We start from the raw sequence: 15,265 nt of genomic DNA on the forward strand, positions 1-15,265 counted from the left end.
CAAAGATTGGCCGACAGTGAAGGTATTAAAGGAAATGTCCGGTCCACTCTTTTGAAATGTTTGCCATCAGAGTTCTCGACGGACAGGTGGTTGGTTGCCTTCCCCACAGAGATGACTCTGAAGGGGTTGCTCTTGTTGGACACATCAGTCCTATTGGCTTGTCACCACCCTTCTTCTGATGCCATATTCCTTTAGGGTTGGACCTGAACAGCACTTACAGATTTCCCTTCTGCTCAAAGTGAAAAACAGATGTGAACCCTGCCGCTAATATTTCTGCATTTTTTTCTAGCTTTTTCTTCCTCTCCTGCTCCCACTTGATGGTTTGGAGGATGAGAGGTCATAAAAGATTTCTGAGGGGTGGAAGGAACAAACAGCTTTTCTCATATCTCCCTCCTCCGCAATTTTCCAACCTAAAAAATGACCACTTTCCTCACCAGATGACGCCAGCACAGTCACGGTGTTTCACCTGGATCCCGGGTGAGGGCTGAGTTCCCTCTGTTTCACGCCTCCCTCCTTCTCTAGTTTCCTCCAGGCCCCCAGTGATGTTCCCTGCAGAGCAAAGGCCCTAAAATGTTTATTCCCTCTGCTTCCTTTCCTCTGCCTACCACATGTTCTTCTTGTCTTTGCCTGATAAGCATCTATTCTGTATACTTTTATTTACCGAAATTAAAAAATTTTTCTTGTTCATATAAGATAGACTTTAAAATATATTTTAGAAACACTGTAACATCTACTTATGACATTTTAAAATGTACAGTGTTCCAAGGTTCCTAAATTACAATCCCTTTCTAGCCCATCTCTCCTTCGGCTTTTTGTTTTTTACTTTATTTTTATTTTTAGTTGTGGTAAAATACACATAACATAAAACTTACCATTTTAACCTTTTTTTTTTTTTTTTCTTTGTGGTACGCGGGCCTCTCACTGCTGCGGCCTCTCCTGTTGCGGAGCACAGGCTCCGGACGCGCAGGCTCAGCAGCCATGGCTCACGGGCCCAGCCGCTCCGCGGCATGTGGGATCTTCCCGAACCCGCGCACGAACCCGTGTCCCCTGCATTGGCAGGCGGACTCTCAAGCACTGCGCCGCCAGGGAAGCCCACCACCTTAATCATTTTTAAGTATACGGTTCAGTAGTGCTAAAGTACACTCGCATTGTCATGCAACCATCGCCACCATCCATCTCCAGAAATTTTTTTTTAAATTACTAAATTTTATTTTTTGGAGCAGTTTTAGGTTCACAACAAAATTGAGCGGGAATTGCAGAGCTCCCATATACCCCTGTCTACACAACCTGCCCTACTCTCAACGTCCTGCACCAGAGTAGTACATTTGTTACAATCCCTGGACCTTCACTGACGCATCGTTATCACCCGAAGTTCTCCAGAACGTTTCCATCTTGTGGAACTGAAACTCCATGCCCATTAAACAGCGACTGCCCATCCTCCACTTCCCCCAGCTCCTGGCAGCCACCGTCCTACTTCCTGTCGCTATGAATTTGACTACTGTAGGTGCCTCTTTTTTTAAATTTAATTTAATTTTATTTTTTTAATACAGCAGGTTCTTATTAGTTACCAATTTTATACATATCTGTGTATACATGTCAATCCCAATCTCCCAATTCATCATACCACCCCCCCCCACCTTTCCCCCCGGGTGTCCATACGTTTGTTCTCTACATCTGTGTCTCTATTTTTGCCTTGCACACCGGTTCATCTGTACCATTTTTCTAGATTCCAAATATATACGTTAATATACGATATTTGTTTTCCCCTTCCTTACTTCACTCTGTATGACAGTCTCTAGGTCCATCCATGTCTCTACAAATGACCCAATTTTGTTCCTTTTTATGGCTGAGTCATATTCCATTGTATATATGTACCACATCTTCTTTATCCATTCATCTGTCGATAGGCATTTAGGTTGCTTCCATGACCTGGCTATTGTAAGAGGTGCTGCAATGAACATTGGGGTGCCTGTGTCTTTTTGCATTATGGTTTTCTCTGGTCTAGGTGCCTCATGTTTAAGTGGGATCATACAATTTTTGTCCTTTGGTACCTCGCTTATTTCACTTAGCATACATAATATCTTCAAGGTTCATCCATGTTGCATGTGTCAGAATTCATTCCTTTTTAAGACAATGATATTCCATCGTATAGATGGACCACATTGTGTTTATCCACTCATTCATCGAAGGACACTTGAGTTGCTTCCACTTCTTGGCTATCATGAACAATGCTGCTATGAACATGGGTGGACAAATATCTCTTCGAGACACTTCATTTCAATTCATTTGGGTATATACCCAGAAGTGGAATTGCTAGATCATATGATAATGATAGTTCTATGTTTAATTTTTTGAGGAACTGCCGTGTTGTTTTCCACAATGTCTGCACCATTTTACATTCCCATTAACATTGCACAAGAGTTCCATCCTCGGCAATACTTTTTATTTTCTCTCTTTCTTTTGGTCTTTCTTTCTTTCATAGTAGCTGTCCTAATGGGTGTGAGGTGTTGTGTGCCTTTACTTTTTAAACTTTTATTAAAAGCCTGGTGTCTTTCAGGCACAGTCTGATTTCCTTCAAATATGAAGTAGGCACTTTAGGATCTGCTGTGTATCTGCTTGGATATCAAATGTTCATCTGTACATTTTCTTTCTCAAAATGTGTACAACAGGAGTGCGTTGTCTTTCTGATTTAAGTGTAACTGAATTGATATCTTCAGATGGGAAGACAGCTTAGCCAGCAGAGACACCTGCCCCCATGGAGAGTACCTGGAATGATTCAGCCAGGTTTCCTGGTTTGGACGGGTCCCCTTCCTCCTACACCATTCCCGGACACCTGTCCCAAAGCTCTGACTGATCTCCCTCCAAGAGAATAGCCTTCCCAGACGGATCTCTCTGTGCAGCAGTCTGAGGTCCTTGGATACATTTATAGATTATATGTTGTGTGTGTGAATTTAGTGGTAGTAGTCTCAATCTCACTGAGAAATAATGAAAAGAGTCTAAAATCCGGTCATAATGGAAGGCATTCATCATTAAAACCGTGTGCCTTATAGCAAAGCATTCTTTTTTTTATATAGATTTACTTTATTTATTTATTTATTGGCTGCATTGGGTCTTCCGTTGCTGTGCACAGGCTTTCTCTAGTTGTGGCGAGCGGGGGCTACTCTTTGTTGCAGAGCTAGGGCTTCTCATTGCGGTGGCTTCTCTCTTTCCGGAGCACGGGCTCTAGGTGTGCAGGCTTCAGTAGTTGTGGCATGCGGGCTCAGTAGTTGTGGCTTGTGGGCTCTAGAGCGCAGGCTCAGTAGTTGTGGTGCACGGGCTTAGTTGCTCCGCGGCATGTGGGATCTTCCCCGACCAGAGCTCGAGCCAGGGTCCCCTACATTGGCAGGAAGATTCTTAACCACTGCGCCACCAGGGAAGCCCCTAGCAAAGCATTCTAAAATCACATGGAAACTAGCAAACGCAGGGAGTACAGTTTTTCCTCCTTCTGCCCTGAGTCAGGGATCTTAGGGAGGTGGTGTTTCCAGGGCCATGTCACCCCTTTGGTTACTGCTCGGCAGGGTGGCTCAGCCTCCAGCCCTGTTGGTCTGGCTGGGAAGCAGCTTCTCTCCACTAGAGGGCATCAGGCTCCCTTATTCAGATCACTCTTTGGAAATCCAGGGAGGCCTCTTGCTCTTTTATGTTGGACTGGGCCTCCCGCCTCTATTTTTAGGCCCTCTATGTTGACCTTGAGTGTTCAGGCCTGGAGACCCCCCCTCCCCGGGTCAGGAAACGGCATATTCTCTTGGAGACCTTGGCCGAGACCCCCTCTGGGAGTCAAGTTCCTGCCGGAAAGCAGGCTGCGAGGGTGGGGTAAGACAGGTCACCTTTCACAGAGCATTCAAGGCCCCTGGGGGTTGGGGGCTGGGTGGGGGGAAAGCATGCCATTGTCTCGTCACATTTTAAGTTCTCAAAACTAAAGTAAAATGTTAAAATAAAAGAAAAATTGCAAAGTCCAAAAAACAAAACAAAACAAAACTGCCTTTATCTACTTTGCCTTCCTCTATGGTACTTCCTAAAAAGTTGAGAATTGTGTGGGAGGCACAGGAAGCCGTCCTCTCTGCTTCCTCACTTGATTGTGTGACCTCTTGGTAGCATTTAGACCATGGAAGCTTTAAGAGTCACCAGATAAAAGAGCAGACACCCAGGCCCCGCCCTTGGAGGTTCCAGCTCAGTAGGCCCAGGGTGTGGCCCAAGAGTCTGCCTTTTTGGCAAACACCTTATTTGATTCTCAGGCAGAGGATCCTCAAACCACACGTTGAGAAACTTTCCACTGTACTACATCCTCTGGTGCCATTCACTTAATCTGAGAGTCCTAAGGTAAGTTTTCTATTCCACGTGGGAACCATCCATGCAGGAATTCCATACATTTTAATATTTCAGTTACAGGCCACTTCTCTTGTATAACCCTGAGCCCCCTGGGAAGCCCCCATCTTAGGGTCTGAAGTGTAGTGTCTCCCAGCCTCCCTCCACCCCGCTGATGCTCCCTGATTCCCCTGGGCCAGGCAGCCTTCTAAATTGCTTTCATTTTTTTCATAGCTCTTGGGAGAAACCTTTCTTCCTGGGATGGAAGCCCCCAGATGAGGGTTTGGCTGTGCCTTTCCCTCCCTAACAGAGGGGCTTGTCTCAACACCAACTCCAAACACACACACACACACACACACACACACACACACACTGTGCAGCTCTAACAACTGCGACTGTTCTCTAAGTACAGCCCAGCAGCCAGACTGTAGCTCAGTTTTCGGCTTTTCATGGTGCCTTCTGCTCTGACGGTGCTTGGTAAAAGTTCATGTCAACAAGTCTGAGGATCAGTCATTACCCTACCCGTGTCTGGGAGTGCCAGGATTAGAACCACTGAACCAAAATCTACTTTGGAGAACGTGAGGCCCAAGCAACAATTGGGAGGGGGGGCTCCTGGCACCTCTTAGTCTGACATGAATGGTGTCTTTAAGACATAGCAGCACATACTGCCGCATCTTCGACACACGAGAATAAACACACACACACACACACACACACACACACACAATGCCTGCTTTCCCATCCCTGCTACTACGGGTTCCCCCGCTTTCAGCACTTTCTTGCTTGATTCTCATACTAATTCCTACGCCTCTGGGTGGCAGCCCTTGGCTATCTGCTCTGGGTCTGGTATTGAGATCTAAGACTGAATCCGTCATCAGTTTGTAATTACCTGGTACTGAGCTCCCGCACAACTCCAGCATCAGAGGCAACCTCTTGGAAAATGCGCCGGGGCCTGTCTTCTGAGAGGCTACCCCACCTGCTCCCAGTGGAGCATCCACTCGTAGGCCCACACGGCAGCCAACAAGGACAGCTGCCTGGCAGCCCAGAGAGGTCCAGGGTTGCAGGGAAGGGGCTTCACAAGTTAGCCCGGCCCTAAAGAAGGTGGGTCACCATGGCTCAGTGGCGCTGGGACCCAAGTAGGCTCGCAAGAGCCCGATGCGTGAAGCCATCACTTACCATGAGAAATAAGATCAGCTATTTCTATCAGCCCAACCAACGCAACAGGCAGGGGCAGGGAATGGGGTGGGGGGGCGGGGCTTCCTTTTGTGGGTGTGGCTCAGAACAAGTGTGGTGGGAAGTACGACTCCAGTGTAAGTGGCAGGGGTCTCTGCTTGCATTCAGTCAGAGTGGATATTCAGCAGAATACCCTCCGTGACCCCACAGTTTATTAATGGCTGGAGCTTATTCTGACTGAGCAGCACCTCTGCCATATAAGTTAAATATTTTAAACATTACCCTTAATAATAGGTGCGTGTAACACCTGCCAGAAGAGTCAGAGTTTCTGGGAGCCTGACAGGTTGTCTCTCCCCCGGACTGACTATAAGCCCCTCATTAGACTTCACAAGGTTCTACTCCTTGGTTAATTTAGCATCTAGCACATAGGAGGTGCTCAATGGCACATAATAGGTGGTTGTGATGTTGAGCTCAAACAACTGATAGTGCCCGGCTGGGCTCTGCCACGTTTGCCCCTGGGCTTCCCTTTTCTGGGCCTCCATGGTTGACCACTCCCCTAGTTGTGACGTTCTTTCTTCGCATACACCAGGCTATCCTGGGAGGCACCCTGTCTTTCAGGTGACCTTGCTGACTCAACAACCAATATCTGACTGAGCACCAACTACATGCCAGGCTTGGGGGATATGCCAGTGAGCAAAATAGTCATGGTTCCTGCTCTCCTGGAGTCAGGTCTGAAAAATGAGTCAGGCATTAAACATGTAAGATGAATAGTGTGGACAGAGAAGGACCAGGGTTATGGGAGCACATGGCAGAGGAATGAGGCAGCCTCTTGGAGGAAGTGATGTTACGGTGAGATTTGAAGAGTTCGCTGAGTAAAGGGAAAAGGGGCAGGAGAGGTAAGAAGAAGGGTAATTCAGGCAGAGCAAACAGCATTTACAAAGACTCAGGTATGGGCAAGAGTGAGTGGTGTCAGAGCAGCAGGAGAGGAGCTGAAGAGGTGGGCTGTCGGCACGTCGAGGTCTCGGGATGTGGTGGCCGGATGAATGCACCTTGCAAACCTCCAGCTCCATGGAGTGTAATTGGCCGAGAGCTCCAGCTGCCACGCTCTAAAATCCATTCACACCGAAGCGTGCCTTCCCTGGCTTCTCCCAGGCAGTGCCTGGGCACCTTGGGGTACAGCGCAGGGCAGGCTCATTCCCGGGAGGCACGGGACTCCTGCGATGCCAGCTTTGGCTCAAGGACTCAGTGGCTTTGCTGAACCTTCCTTAGACTGCACAGTAGTCCGGGACACTTCTACCTTCCCTTCTCGCCTCTCTCCTTCACTGGGGGTCAGACTCGCATCACAGTCTGACAGCTCTCCCAGTCTCCACCTCTCAGGTTCCTCTCACCGACATTTCCCCAAAGAAAATCCTTACATGTTTAATATTAACTTTGTGTCTGCTTCTGGGAAGATCTGGACGAACACATGAGGCTTTATCCTCCTGGTAATGGCCAGTGGTGGAGGGTTTTAAATGAGTGACACGATCAGAGTATATCTGGAAAAGAACAATGTGGCTGCAGGGTGAAGAATTTGGTCAGAGGGGATCGGGAGAAGGGCCAGAAGGCGATTAGGAGGCTGTTACAGTGGCCCAGGTGAGATAGCTTAGACTAGGGGGCGGCAGTGGGGATTCAAAAATGTGATTGATGATGGAAAACAGGAAGAAGGAGAAGTGGCACTGGGTGATGGATTGAATGTGAAGTGTGAGGGAGGAGTTGAGGATGACTCTAGGATCCTGGCTCATTCTACAAGCAGGTGGAAGCTAGTCGTCGGGTATTGTCCAGCTCTGCTTAGGGAAAATGCAGTATCTGGCCAACAGAAAGGTGAGCTCTATTACGGGTCAGGACAGCTCACTGGCCTTCCCACTACCTGGGTGAAACACCTCTTGGGAACATCCAACACGGTTTGTTTGAGTTCATGCTCACTTAACAGCCTTCGGATGGTTAATTAGACACACGGGCATTCAGATGCCAGGCAGATCCCTCTGGAAAGGAATAGTGCCAACTAAAAATGGGTAAATGAATTGGCATTCCAGTTTACCCAACAATGTCCTGGATGCCTGATGTTCCCGAGCCAACCTCTCCAAGCTGATCAGCTCTGTGATACTGGTGAGGATGGAGACTGGACCCTGGATCAGAGAAACTCCACTCTGTTCTCAGAGGCCCTGGTGTAGACAGCCAGCTGGCCTAGTAGGATGTGGAGGGATGAATAATGGCTGCTAAAGATGTCCATATCCGAATCCCCCGAATATGTGACTGTGTCACCTGACGTAGTAAAAAGAACTTTGAAGATGTGATGACATTAGGACTGTGTGCTGGGGAGATCATCCTGGATTATGATCTGAGTGGGACCAATGTAATCACAAGGGTCCTTAAAAGAGGGACAAGGAGAAGCAGAGAGCAGTAGATGTGACAACAAAAACAAGAGATTGGAGTGATGCAGGGAAGGGGCCGATTTCCAGGTGTGGGCAATCTCCAGAAGCTGGAAAAGAAAAAGAGACAGTGTCTCTTGTAGAGCCTTCAGAAGAACTACCGGACTGCTGACAACTTGATTTTATCCCAGTGATATTGATTTTAAAATTCTGACCTCCAGAAATATAAGATAATAAATTCATGTTGTTTTAAGCCACGAAGTTAGTGGTCAGTTGTTACAGCGGGAATAGGAAACCAACACACAAAACAAGCGCACCACCTCACCTTTTCAAGAGGCAATAAATAGCAGATTTATACTATGTTGTACACCTAAAACTAATACAATATTGTAAATTAACTATACTTCAATTTTTGAAAATAGAAGATTTAAAATAAATGAATGAAATAATATATAATAATATAGTAATAATTATATATATAATAATATAATTATATATATATATATAATGCCTATTTTCAGGTCATAGTGACTAAAATAAAGGGCCATGTAGAGTGGATATGTGTCATATTTGTGACTGCTTAACATCTTTTGAATAAATAACTTTCCTATTGTCAGACTTTTAGGCCAGAACTACATTTCCCAGGATCGCTTGCAGCTAGAACACAAGCATGTGACCCAGACTCCACCAATCAGATGCACCGTTGTGAGAAGGCACCTGGAGGAATTCTTTCCTAGGGGCCTCAGGGGAGCAGTCGGTTTGCGATCTCAGGGCAGCAGGGGCAGAGGTGGTGGTGTCCTAGCTCAGTAGCTAACGTGCCAATGGCACCTTCACTCCAGCAGTAGTGGGAAAGTGATTTGGGTATTGTTCCAGGCTGTAGAGCCTCCAGGGATGATCTTCTGGCCTTCCTAGAAATTCTGTAAGCCACACAATTATCCTTCAATAAATCAGTTTGCTAGTTAATCTTACGGTGTGGATTTTTTTGTTTGCAGCTAAGGACTCTGAATGATACATCACTTCATGGCATTGTGGTAAGTAACCGGCCCATTTTAGCAGCTGGAAGGTGACGCATTTGCAGTTTGCTCTTCCAGCCAGGCAGAATTGTTCATAGGATCAGGAGATGCAGGCCAAAGTGCACATTAGTTCCCAGTTACAGCTGCAGAGCGTCAGGGCCACCGCAGAACAGCTGGTCCTCTTTAAGCCTTGAGCGGCCATGGAGAGAGACCAGGGTTCACATAATGAGTGAGGAAAGCTCCAAATGGGTTTTCCTGAGCTGCAGAAGGGCCCATCTGGAGGAGGCGAGGGATTACTAAAATAGTTTCCTCAGACACAGGTGAGGGAGCTGCTAGAAACATCTTTCAGAGTCAGTTTCCCCCAGGGGCGGGTAGCCAGTCCCCATTTCCGGTTTGGGGAGAAATGCCTGAAGTGTTCCTGACCTTCCTGGGACCGAGAGCTCTCAGGGATGAGGCAGCCAGATGTGAGCTGAGCCTTGACACCCATCCCGCTTCCAGGAGCTCATGCTCATCCTGGAACACTGTCAAGGAGATGACAGATGTGCCTTCTTCTTGGGGTCAGCTTCAGATGAAGTCATCCTTTCCCTCTGGACTCTGTCAGGATTAGTGCTTGGTATTTCTGAGTCACTTCACAGTTTATAAGCACTTTGGGAACCCGAGGTGCTGAGTGTCTCTGTGCATGAAATTTTATACTGTGCCTTTACTCCTAAGGATGCTCTGGAAACCCTGAACCAAGAACGATGACCCCCAAATTAAATGTTATATAGATAGAGACTTTTGAGAATTTAAGAAGCATAAGAGAAGGGGAAACTGTGAATGGACATTCAAGAAGGCATAGGAATTTTAGCTACTAGGAAATCAAATCCATGTCTCTAGATGATCTCACATCCTCCAGGAGACACTGTTTGTGTTTTCTTGGATCCTACAAGGGGCAAGTAGAGTGGTTTTATATATGGTTTCATTTGAAGAATGCTAATCCCAGGAAAATATTTTTTCCTTAAAAAATATTGTTGAAGAGAGGTTTCCTGATTACCATTGCCTGATCTACCCTTAGACATTTTTATTCCTTTGATTTAAGGCTAAAACATCCTAATCCAAAGTCTCAAGAGGGTAAATGTTAAGACCTTCCCAATAATTACTAATAATAGTAATCAATATAAGGATTTGATCAGACCCTTTCCAACATCCCTTCAGCAGAACAGTTTCCCAAGAAATAAATTTCAAGTTTTGATTGGGGGTGGGGGTAGGTTAGGACATTAATTGATGAACTAATTACATTAGGGAAAAACTGTTCATTCCCAAGGAGCCCTTTCTTGAGGAAAGCTGGAAAGATGTCTTGGACGCATCCTCCCTTCCTTTATGGTACGTGTGCTTTATTCATTACCCTAGGACGTTTAGCCCCAGATAGGGTTTGCTCTGGGCCTGACCCTAGTTAAAAGTTCAAGTAGAATTCTGATAGTAACTAAGATTACTACCCAGTGCAATACAAGAATCAGTGATCTGTGTTAATTGTGCTTTGCTGATATGGCTGCAATAAATCGAAATCATTGCGGATGTGGACACAGTGAGTTGTATGTGAACAGTAATGTCTGTTTAATGCCTCTTTTTCCCAAGTGCATGTTCATTTAAAGCAGAGTCTTTAAAGAAGACTCTAGCTCCAGGTTCAACCAACCACTTGGTACATGTGAACACAGGAGACCAAGGGCCACCCTTCCCAATCAAGGGATCCCTGAATAATGTCCCTTTGTCCCCCAGCCACCCAATTCACCCATGGAGGAGGATCCCTGCCCCCTTTCCATGTCTGCAGAAAGTGCATTGCTTTTCTTTTTTTAATTAATTAATTTAGTTATTTTTGGCTGCGTTGGGTCTTCGTTGCTGCGTGCGGGCTTTCTCTAGTTGTGGCGAGCAGGGGCTACTCTTCGCTGCGGAGCATGGGCTTTAGGTCCGCAGGCTTCAGTAGTTGTGGCACGCAGCCTCAGTAGTTGTGGCACATGGGCTTAGTTGCTCCATGGCATGTGGGATCTTCCCGGACCAGGGCTCGAACCCGTGTCCCCTGCATTGGCAGGCGGATTCTTTAACCACTGCGCCACCAGGGAAGTCCCTGCATTGCTCTTCTGTTATGGGCATTCTTGGCTAGACTTTGTACCACGCAAGAAAATCTAAACATTGTTCCTCTCCTGCTCACTCAAGACAGTCTCTTTCTCCAGAGCTGGATCTCAGAGCTGGGCAGTTCCTGTGCTCTCACCGTGTGTCCAGGTGGGATGCATTTGGCAGATAGGACTCACTTAACACACCCATCTACCCACCACGATGCCAGATCCTCCGAGACAGCCCTTCCTGATACTCTTAGCCCCCAGCTTGATACTCAGAACCCGAATAATGTGTCAGCTTCACACGGATCACCTGCTTTGCAGGATCTCGACTCCTGAAGTTAGGAAGTCCCTGGAGGGTCACCACTCAGCTTTCCCCAATGCTGGTGCCAGTTTAACTCCAAGATGGTCTAACACATGTTGTTGTTTGTTTCTGCTCTGAGGTGACCCCTGCCCTTCCTGTACCCCAGGAAGCAGGATGTAGTCACTCTTCAATAATCTATAAAATACCAAGAATCACCTACTCAACATTCTGAAAATGATAGCAAACGTTTTTAAGTATTACAGCAGGAGGACGTGGTAACGTGTATCCTGCTTTGGAACTGACAAAACATCCCCTTTAGCCCTTTGCTTCCTTTCCCTCCCTGAAGGAATTTGCTGTTGTTTGTAAACATAATATACTCTTAACACTGGCTCTGTTTAACCACTTTTTCAAACTTAGCCTTTCTGCTTATTCTTAGTAAGTCAGTTTTGATTTTTTTTTGAACCAACTCTATTGAGGTATAATTTACATGTAATAAAATGCACCTGTTCTAAGTGTACAGTTGAATGAGATACAACAAACTCATTGTGTAACCACCACCATACTCAAGATATAGAATATTTTCCATCACCACCAAACGTTTCCTCATGCCCTTTCACAGTCAACCCCCCTCCCCACCCCCAGTTCCAGGCAACTAGTGATCTGCTTTCTGTCACTATAGATTAGTTTTAAAGAGCTTTGATTTTAATGAGAATATATTGTGGTCAATAAAATACCATTCTGCATGATTCTGCTCAAAACCCTTCAAGGGTACAACATGAGACAATTTTAACGTTGAAAAAAATTGCAATTTGTGTGTTATCTGAGCCACATAACATCTACCCCTCTGTTGACTTCCTTCCTTTCTTTAGTGTGGCAAAGTGCTTTCAAAGATGGCGTCAACACTTCCATCCTCCCTGTAACCTCATGCCACTCCTCCCAACAAGTGGTGGAAGATATCTCTCCTCCCCTTGAACCGAGCCTGTCTTTGTGACTTGATTTGACCAAAAGAACGTGGAGGAAGGGATGCTCTGCCAGGCCCAGGCCTACAAGACCCGATAGTGTCTGCTTTTGGCCTCTTGGGATTTGGCCACCACGGATAAGCTCAGGCCAGAGAGCTGAATGACAAGAGCCTGCCTGGGGAGGGAGAGGCCTGGTCAGCTCCCTGCTCTTCCAGCCCCAGCCAAGGAGCCAGACATGGGAGTGAAGCCATCCTGGATGTTCCAGCTCCGGCCGAGCTCTCAGCTAAATGCAGCCACGTGAGTGACCTCAGCCAACTCCATACAGAGCAGAAGAACTAACTTCCCAGCCGAGGCCGGCCAACCCACAGAATCATGAAAAATAATAAATTTGTATTGTTTTAAGCCACTAAGTATTAGGGTAGTTTGCTGTACAGAAGCAGATATCTAATGCAGTCAGGAACAGTGATGGACGGTAATGCCCTCCTAGAAACACTTGAAACAACACTGGAGAAAGGAAAGGACACACAGCCTCCACAATACCCTGAAGCCCTGTCTGCTCCCCTGTGAATTTTCAGATGTTCGTTAAACTCACTCCTACTAGAGGAACCAGAACCCAGGGTGCAGTCCCCGGCCAAGAGGGGCCTCGTCAGGGGCTCTCGAGAACTCAGTGTGAGGGTTGGTTCAGGGAAGAAAGGGGCCCCAGACCCTCGTAGTTCCCTTTCTCCCTGTGGCCTTTCAAAGGGAGAGTCTCACACAGAAAGGAGTCATAGCTGAAGAATCTGAGTCTCTAAGGAGACCTAGGACCCTATAGGAGGTTAGGAGCTTCTGAGAGCCGAGTTTCCTTAGGAAGACCCAGATGAGAAATAATGCAGGAGTTCCCATGTTCAAGGCGTGATCCGTAGCATGTAACAGTTACCCACAAAGGTGTTTGTTAAATCAATCAATTTCTGCCTGAGTTACCTGGACGTTTCATTAGGTTCAGGGAATCCAAGACCGGTGCTAAGGTATCCCCCAGGCATGGACAATCCACTTGGACAGTTCCTGGGGCATCATACACACTCTCCAGACCAGAGAGAGCCACAGGAAATTGAATCTGGAGCTGAATTGTTGGCCTGTTGTAGACTTGACCTTCACCTACCATTGAACCACATGGTGGGGTGAGCTTGGGTCATCAGCATAAGCCCATCACTTGCATCTTTCCTGAAGACGCCCTCATCTTCAAATCTCCAGGTCATGGAAAAAAGATCTCCTCTAGCAGTTACTCATTTGAATTGGGGAGGACTCCTAAGGGGATGTATGTAAATTGTTGCTGTAAATGTTTGAATAACCAGGTGGTAAAAGCAAGGGGACCAGCATTTCCTGATAAATATGGGCGGTCAGCTGCCAGCAGAGGCTGTTTTGAATTGGATACGGTAAGCAGTGAGAACAAAACGGCTTTGCCTCTATTTCACCCGGAGTATCCACTGGTTGACAAGCCCCTGAGAAGAAGGAAGACAGGGGACAAGAGGAGTGTCCTGTATTGGGGCCAGAAGATGCTTCTGTCCCTCATCTTAATCTTTCAGTGTTTACAATGGCCCCGGCCCATTTTCTGGGTCTTCGTGTTCCCTGTGCATGCATTTGAGGTGGTTTTCCATAGAGTCACCTCTCAGAAAACAGAGGAAGGGGAAAGAGGTGGAAACATGGTACCGCGGGAGTCTTTCTGCAAGAAGGGCCATGAGCGAGTGGCAAAGGCAAGGGAGGCCAGGGCACAGGCCAGCAGTCGATGTGGAGCAGTGCAAAGGGGGTGTCGAAAAGAGTTATCACTTTCTAAATTGGCTTGTGCCTTTTTGCACAAATCAAAAGGCCGTGTCCCTCTGCTTATGCAAGATCTCTCCGTGTATGCAAGCTGTTTTGAAATGCTTTAAGTGCTGCATGAACCACAGGTGGAATGACTGCTGTTATTAGCTCTGTCTGGAAGATGGCCACACCCGCTGGCATCTGACTGAGTAGGAAAAAGGCCCCAGGGTATCCTGTGCTGGGGTCACCAGGTGACCGTACAGAGTCCACACCAGCCGGGAGATCCCAACAGGTGCAGGGCTGATGGGAAATGAGCAAGCTTGGACGGTTTTCCTGCGTAGATGGAGCATCCGGCTGAGTCACTCTTCCCTCTGCCTGGGGGAGTGAAGTCACAAGTTCTTTGCTCTGTCTTGCCAGCCCTTCTCTTCCCTCCCCGTAGCACTCTTGCCTTCTCTAGGACAGCAAACTAAACATAACTGGAATCCAGAACACACTTACTTTAACGGACTTTCCCTCATATACTTAATATCTAAGAAAAAGGGTCACATGGCAAACAGACACCTCCCAAAACAAGAGCCAACCACTCGGCAAAACCAAGCTATTATCAAGGATTTTTAGAAGAAAACAAGAGGTGAAGTATAACGTAGGGTCAAAGACAAGTCCAGAGCGATCCTACCCTTAATACTTTCATAGGCTGAAAAATGAGATTGATATTCTTTTTTTTTTTTTTTTTTATGCGGTACGCGGGCCTCTCACTGTTGTGGCCTCTCCCGTTGCGGAGCACAGGCTCCGGACGCGCAGGCTCAGCGGCCATGGCTCACGGGCCCAGCCGCTCCGCGGCATGTGGGATCTTCCCGGACCGGGGCACGAACCCGTGTCCCCTGCATCGGCAGGCGGACTCTCAACCACTGCGCCACCAGGGAAGCCCGAGATTGATATTCTTAATGTGATGACTTCATCACAGAGATCCTCAGACATATTCGAAAGTAATATTTCATTATTAATATTTAATTTGCATGCTGTTCCATATCCTTTCTGGAATAAAACAAGGCAGTAATAATAATATATTTTAAAGGCTTTTGCAAGTACTTCCGCATACTTTGTTTTCTTTGATCTTTGGTCTTACAATGGCCTGTTGAACTGGTGGAGTCTTGAATGGGTCAAAGACAACCTGCCTTTTGGGCTTTGTCTGAATCTGTAG

The 15,265-nt window shown here is 46.9% G+C and overlaps 1 long non-coding RNA gene across 2 annotated transcripts in view; it reads left to right on the forward strand.

Annotated features, from left to right (window-relative positions):
- The window catches only part of LOC137220050 (uncharacterized), a 42,672-nt gene extending 27,546 nt beyond the window's left edge, over positions 1–15,126 (forward strand). The window contains exons 3-6 of one of the 2 annotated variants that reach the window (XR_010941433.1): positions 2,718–2,909; positions 8,915–8,953; positions 10,239–10,297; positions 12,199–15,126. This is a non-coding gene — a long non-coding RNA (uncharacterized lncRNA). The remainder of the gene's footprint in view (positions 1–2,717; positions 2,910–8,914; positions 8,954–10,238; positions 10,298–12,198) is intronic. The other variant, XR_010941434.1, reaches the window with a different exon arrangement.
- The last annotated feature ends 139 nt before the right edge of the window (positions 15,127–15,265 follow it).

The sequence above is a fragment of the Pseudorca crassidens genome, chromosome 2, assembly GCF_039906515.1.
Source record: "Pseudorca crassidens isolate mPseCra1 chromosome 2, mPseCra1.hap1, whole genome shotgun sequence".
Taxonomy (NCBI): domain Eukaryota; kingdom Metazoa; phylum Chordata; class Mammalia; order Artiodactyla; family Delphinidae; genus Pseudorca; species Pseudorca crassidens.